This window comes from Littorina saxatilis, linkage group LG2 (genome assembly GCF_037325665.1).
Source record: "Littorina saxatilis isolate snail1 linkage group LG2, US_GU_Lsax_2.0, whole genome shotgun sequence".
In the NCBI taxonomy this organism is placed as follows: Eukaryota; Metazoa; Mollusca; class Gastropoda; order Littorinimorpha; family Littorinidae; genus Littorina; species Littorina saxatilis.
In genome coordinates this window covers 11,327,654-11,333,829 of record NC_090246.1, presented here as the reverse complement: position 1 = coordinate 11,333,829, position 6,176 = coordinate 11,327,654, and positions in this window count along the sequence as shown.

Here is a 6,176-nt window from a genome sequence, read left to right as displayed (position 1 = left end):
GAGTATTTGTGCCTCGATATTTTGTTTATGTTCTTACGTTTTATGTTGTTTATTATGATTCACCACACCCGAGTTTCTCATAATTGAGATAATACAGTGTTCTATGTCTATGTCTATGTCTAACACACATGCACACACGCGTGTAGGCTAAACAAATCAATTCTTGATTTTCAACTTTATATTAACATACATCATGTTCACAATTAACGAGGACAAACATAATTTACAAATACCCAAGTACAACAATTTATCTTTTTTTCGGACACACATTTTCCCAATTAATATAAAAGTCACTGAACTGAACTTTTATTTACTACACCTTATATATATTTTTTTTAACATTATTTTTCTCTTGTGTTTTTTTTGTGTTTTGTTTTTTTAAATTGCTGGAAATTTTATTTTGTTTGCAGCATCATACACGATTTCAAATTTTGTGTGTGGTTTCTTTCGCAATCAAAGTTTTAACATGCTTTTGAAGAACTGATGGGAACACTTTAAAATCTTTCTGAACGTACGATCTTTTCCCAGTCTGTGAATTTAGTGTGAGAACCCGTATTGTAAGTTCGTTGTCACTATGGGCATTAACAGCGTGATTAATAATATCGTCAAAGAGCTCATGATCAGAGTGACCGTAGTGTGCATCTGAAATTTATGTGTTTAACTGTAACAACTTGAAGAAAGAACAAGCCTGCGTTACTTGACTGAAATGCAAAAACCTCCAACTACTGTCACGTAAAACTAGCTAAAAAATACATGAAAATGAAGGTTAGAGAAAAGTTTCAATGCCTGGGGCACGTAACAAGGGAAGACTGGGGCCCGTGACTGTCAGAAATGGAAAAGTCTGGGGCGCGTAAACACTGAGTACAAGGGTACCCTTTTATTTTGTTCCCGTACTTCTTTGCGATACATCTAGTCATTATGCACGTTTCCCCTAAAGTTAAAGAGAGTCTAAAAAATCAGTTTTTGTGGATAACATACCAATGGATTGCGTATCTTTAGTGTTTGTACCATTTTCTCTCTCCAACGTAGTCACATTTTCGTTGAAATCAAGTTTTCTTGAGTGATTAATTCAAACAAAAACACTGCTTAGTGCAGAAAACATTCACAACCATAACTAAACTAATCTGTTTTTAGTACGCTTCTGATTCTTTTCTATAATACAATTTTAGCCAGCATACATTCACACCGCTTTCGCCCTCTGGGTACAAAATAGGGCCTGACAACAGTCTCTGTGGGTACGTATATTGGGCGTAACGTGTCTCCACACGACTCGAGTGGCAAAGAACATACCCTGCAATTCCCGTCTCAGTCAGTGAAGCCGTTTTGTCATCATACCCGGCCACAGACAGACACACTAAAACCAGGGTTTTTTTCTTTTTTAAGGAGATCAGACTTTTTTTTGGTCCCATCAGCGGGTACTATTCGGAAAGGTTTTTATTTTTATTGTGATGTCGCCTACTGTAAACGTATAACTCTTTCACTCGCACTTTCTCTCTTTCTTGATAACTTTCTTTCTCTTCCGTCTGCATGCTTGTTTGGAATTTGTTATACAATATTTTTTTCAGTTACACGCAAAATGGACATTGATTTTTTACTGGACATTCTTTTTATATTTAGTCAAGTTTTGACTAAATATTTTAACGTAGAGGGGGGAATCGAGACGAGGGTCGTGGTGTATGTGTGTGTGTGTGTGTGTGTGTGTCTGTGTGTGTGTGTAGAGCGATTCAGACTAAACTACTGGACCGATCTTTATGAAATTTGACATGAGAGTTCCTGGGTATGAAATCCCCGAACGTTTTTTTCATTTTGTTGATAAATGTCTTTGATGACGTCATATCCGGCTTTTCGTGAAAGTTGAGGCGGCACTGTCACGCCCTCATTTTTCAACCAAATTGGTTCAAATTTTGGTCAAGTAATCTTCGACGAAGCCCGGGGTTCGGTATTGCATTTCAGCTTGGTGGCATAAAAATTAATTAATGACTTTGGTCATTAAAAATCGGAAAATTGTAAAAAAAAATAAAAATTTATAAAACGCTCCAAATTTACGTTTATCTTATTTTCCATCATTTGCTGATTCCAAAAACATATAAATATGTTATATTCGGATTAAAAACAAGCTCTGAAAATTAAATATATAAAAATTATTATCAAAATTAAATTGTCCAAATCAATTTAAAAACACTTTCATCTTATTCCTTGTCGGTTCCTGATTCCAAAAACATATAGATATGATATGTTTGGATTAAAAACACGCTCAGAAAGTTAAAACAAAGAGAGGTACAGAAAAGCGTGCTATCCTTCTTAGCGCAACTACTACCCCGCTCTTCTTGTCAATTTCACTGCCTTTGCCATGAGCGGTGGACTGACGATGCTACGAGTATACGGTCTTGCTGAAAAATGGCAGCTACTTGACTAAATATTGTATTTTCGCCTTACGCGACTTGTTTCCTGGTACAATTACTTCTCCCTCTCTCTCTCTCTCTCTCTCTCTCTCTCTCTCTCTCTCTCTCTCTCTCTCTCTCTCTCTCTCTCTCTCTCTCTCTCTCCCCCCCTCTGTCTCTCTCACTCTTCCTCTTCGCGCCCTCCCTCTCTATTCCTTCCCTCCCCCTCTCTCTCCCCCCCCCCATCCCATCCATATCTCCCCCTCCCTCTCTCCCTCAGTCTCCTCTTGCTCACCCTCTCTCTCCCTCTCTCTATTCCCCTCCTCTCGCCTCTCACTCTCTGTCTAAAGTGTACTGCACCGTTAATGGAAAATCGTCGTTCACTCGCAGCCTGACATTTGTATGGCGTTTACAGTTTCTTCTTCTGATTACTGAAACTCTCATACCTACACGCTCATAGCTGCACTCACATCCATACTCACACATAAACCAACACACGTACTTAATCGCATCCGGCCTATACACTCACACACGCACTTTTTCCATGCTTTTTATATTTAGTCAAGTTTTGACTAAATATTTTAACATCGAGGGGGAATCGAAACGAGGGTCGTGGTGTATGTGCGTGTGTCTGTCTGTGTGTGTGTGTGTGTAGAGCGATTCAGACTAAACTACTGGACCGATCTTTATGAAATTTGACATGAGAGTTCCTGGGTATGAAATCCCCGAACGTTTTTTTCATTTTGTTGATAAATGTCTTTGATGACGTCATATCCGGCTTTTCGTGAAAGTTGAGGCGGCACTGTCACGCCCTCATTTTTCAACCAAATTGGTTGAAATTTTGGTCAAGTAATCTTCGACGAAGCCCGGGGTTCGGTATTGCATTTCAGCTTGGTGGCTTAAAAATTAATTAATGACTTTGGTCATTAAAAATCTGAAAATTGTAAAAAAAAATAAAAATTTATAAAACGATCCAAATTTACGTTTATCTTATTCTCCATCATTTGCTGATTCCAAAAACATATAAATATGTTATATTTGGATTAAAAACAAGCTCTGAAAATTAAATATATAAAAATTATTATCAAATTTTTTTTTTCGAAATCAATTCAAAAACACTTTCATCTTATTCCTTGTCGGTTCCTGATTCCAAAAATATATAGATATGATATGTTTGGATTAAAAACACGCTCAGAAAGTTAAAACGAAGAGAGGTACAGAAAAGCGTGCTATCCTTCTTAGCGCAACGAATACCCCGCTCTTCTTGTCAATTCCACGTGCACTGCCTTTGCCACGGGCGGTGGAGTGACGATGCTACGAGTATACGGTCTTGCTGCGTTGCGTTGCGTTTAGTTTCATTCTGTGAGTTCGACAGCTACTTGACTAAATATTGTATTTTCGCCTTACGCGACTTGTTCTTCATTTCTTTCTCTCAGTTATTGATATAAATGTTTACTTGGCTCATTCACTTTTTATATTTAGTCAAGTTTTGACTAAATATTTTAACATCGAGGGGGAATCGAGACGAGGGTCGTGGTGTATGTGTGTCTGTCTGTCTGTCTGTGCGTGTGTGTGTGTGTGTGTGTGTAGAGCGATTCAGACTAAACTACTGGACCGATCTTTATGAAATTTGACATGAGAGTTCCTGGGTATGAAATCCCCGAACGTTTTTTTCATTTTGTTGATAAATGTCTTTGATGACGTCATATCCGGCTTTTCGTGAAAGTTGAGGCGGCACTGTCACGCCCTCATTTTTCAACCAAATTGGTTGACATTTTGGTCAAGTAATCTTCGACGAAGCCCGGACTTCGGTATTGCATTTCAGCTTGGTGGCTTAAAAATTAATTAATGACTTTGGTCATTAAAAATCTGAAAATTGTAAACAAAAATAAAAATTTATAAAACGATCCAAATTTACGTTTATCTTATTCTCCATCATTTGCTGATTCCAAAAACATATAAATATGTTATATTCGGATTAAAAACAAGCTCTGAAAATTAAATATATAAAAATTATTATCAAAATTAAATTGTCCAAATCAATTTAAAAACACTTTCATCTTATTCCTTGTCAGTTCCTGATTCCAAAAACATATAGATATGATATGTTTGGATTAAAAACACGCTCAGAAAGTTAAAACAAAGAGAGGTAGAGAAAAGCGTGCTATCCTTCTTAGCGCAACTACTACCCCGCTCTTCTTGTCAATTTCACTGCCTATGCCGTGAGCGGTGGACTACGAGTATACGGTCTTGCTGCGTTGCATTGCGTTCAGTTTCATTCTGTGAGTTCGACAGCTACTTGACTAAATATTGTATTTTCGCCTTACGCGACTTGTATTTTATTCTGGTTGGTAGGCTCAACCCTTTCTTTACATGGTGCACGAGGTTCTCAACTGAACGTTTTCATTTTTTCTTAAAGGCACAGTTGTTCCCATGGAAACAAATCTGCAAGCTCAGATTTGCCCAGGCTTTTACATGAGATTAGACCACCCCTTTGCTAAGACACTTAGCAAAAATCAACAACCCGACCCAGCTTCCTGTTAAGCGTGGGAAATGTGCATGAATTAAATTTGCACATTGACACTGGTGGCTTTGTAAAAATTTTTTTTAAAAAATGCACAGTTGTTTTTGGGGATGTGTGCAAGTGGTGGAGGAACCTTGTCACATGTAAAAGCCAGGCAGGTCTGTGATGGCGAGCCAAATCGGTAAACACTAGATTGTGCCTCAAAAGTGAAAAGTCTTACTGAAAGCTCGGCTCTGCCAAATATACTTTACTTCGCCTGTTCTTTGCATTCCCATCAAACGACGTTATAAACACCAGATAAAGAACAAATAAAGAAAGCATTCCCATCTGGCGGATCTTTCCACTATTAGGCCTACAGGCGGTAGGCTACGGATACTTTGTTGGGAAACATTATATCTAAAAGGGAGTTGCCCCAAGGGACGGAAACGAAGACAAACGACACAAGGTTAACAGGAAGAAATATATTCCAAAGGTTGACGTTGACAACGGCGCGTACTGACGGGAATCACGAAATGATTTGTTTGTCCTTTACTCGGGAAGACACGCATGTACCACGAATTATGCGGAAGCAGTCAGCCGTCGTGTCATGGAGAGATAGACAACGGTTGATCACTCAACGCCCAACTTCCATCAGCGAAACTATTTCGGTTCTTAAAGCAGGGCCGGACCAAATGAGTTGTAAGGGGGGGGTTCCTCCTTTTTTTTTGGGGGGGGGGGGGGCAAATCAGCGAAGTGGCGAAGCCACAAGCGCGCGCCTGCAAAGCAGGCGCGCGAACTAGGGGGGTCCGGGGGCATGTTCCCCAGGAAAAATTTTGAAAAACGGTTAAAATCTGTGCAATCTGGTGCATTCTGGGCCTTGTTTTGAGGGTTAAGAGCAGCATTGTGGGGGGGGGGGGGGGGTACCTTTTTCTCATCGGATTTCACATTGAATAAAATTTGTTGGAGACACACACAATTTATTTAAAAAAAAAACAAACAAAAAAAACACTCAAAGCAAGGTACATGCTTTTTCCAGGGGTGGGGTTCCGGAACCCCTGGAACCCCCCCCTGGGTCCGGCCCTGTAAAGGCACAGTGCGCCTACTGTAAACCATCACAGATATTGCCAGGCTTTTACACACAGTACAAACACCCTTCCATTTGAACGCTCACCAAACGGGAACATCCTAGGTGCCCTACGTAAGGAGCGAGCAATTTTCAAAGAATTAATTTTGCGGATTGTCTCAGAGACAATCGGACCGTGGTGCGTTTTGGCGCTAGACCTAACTTTTAA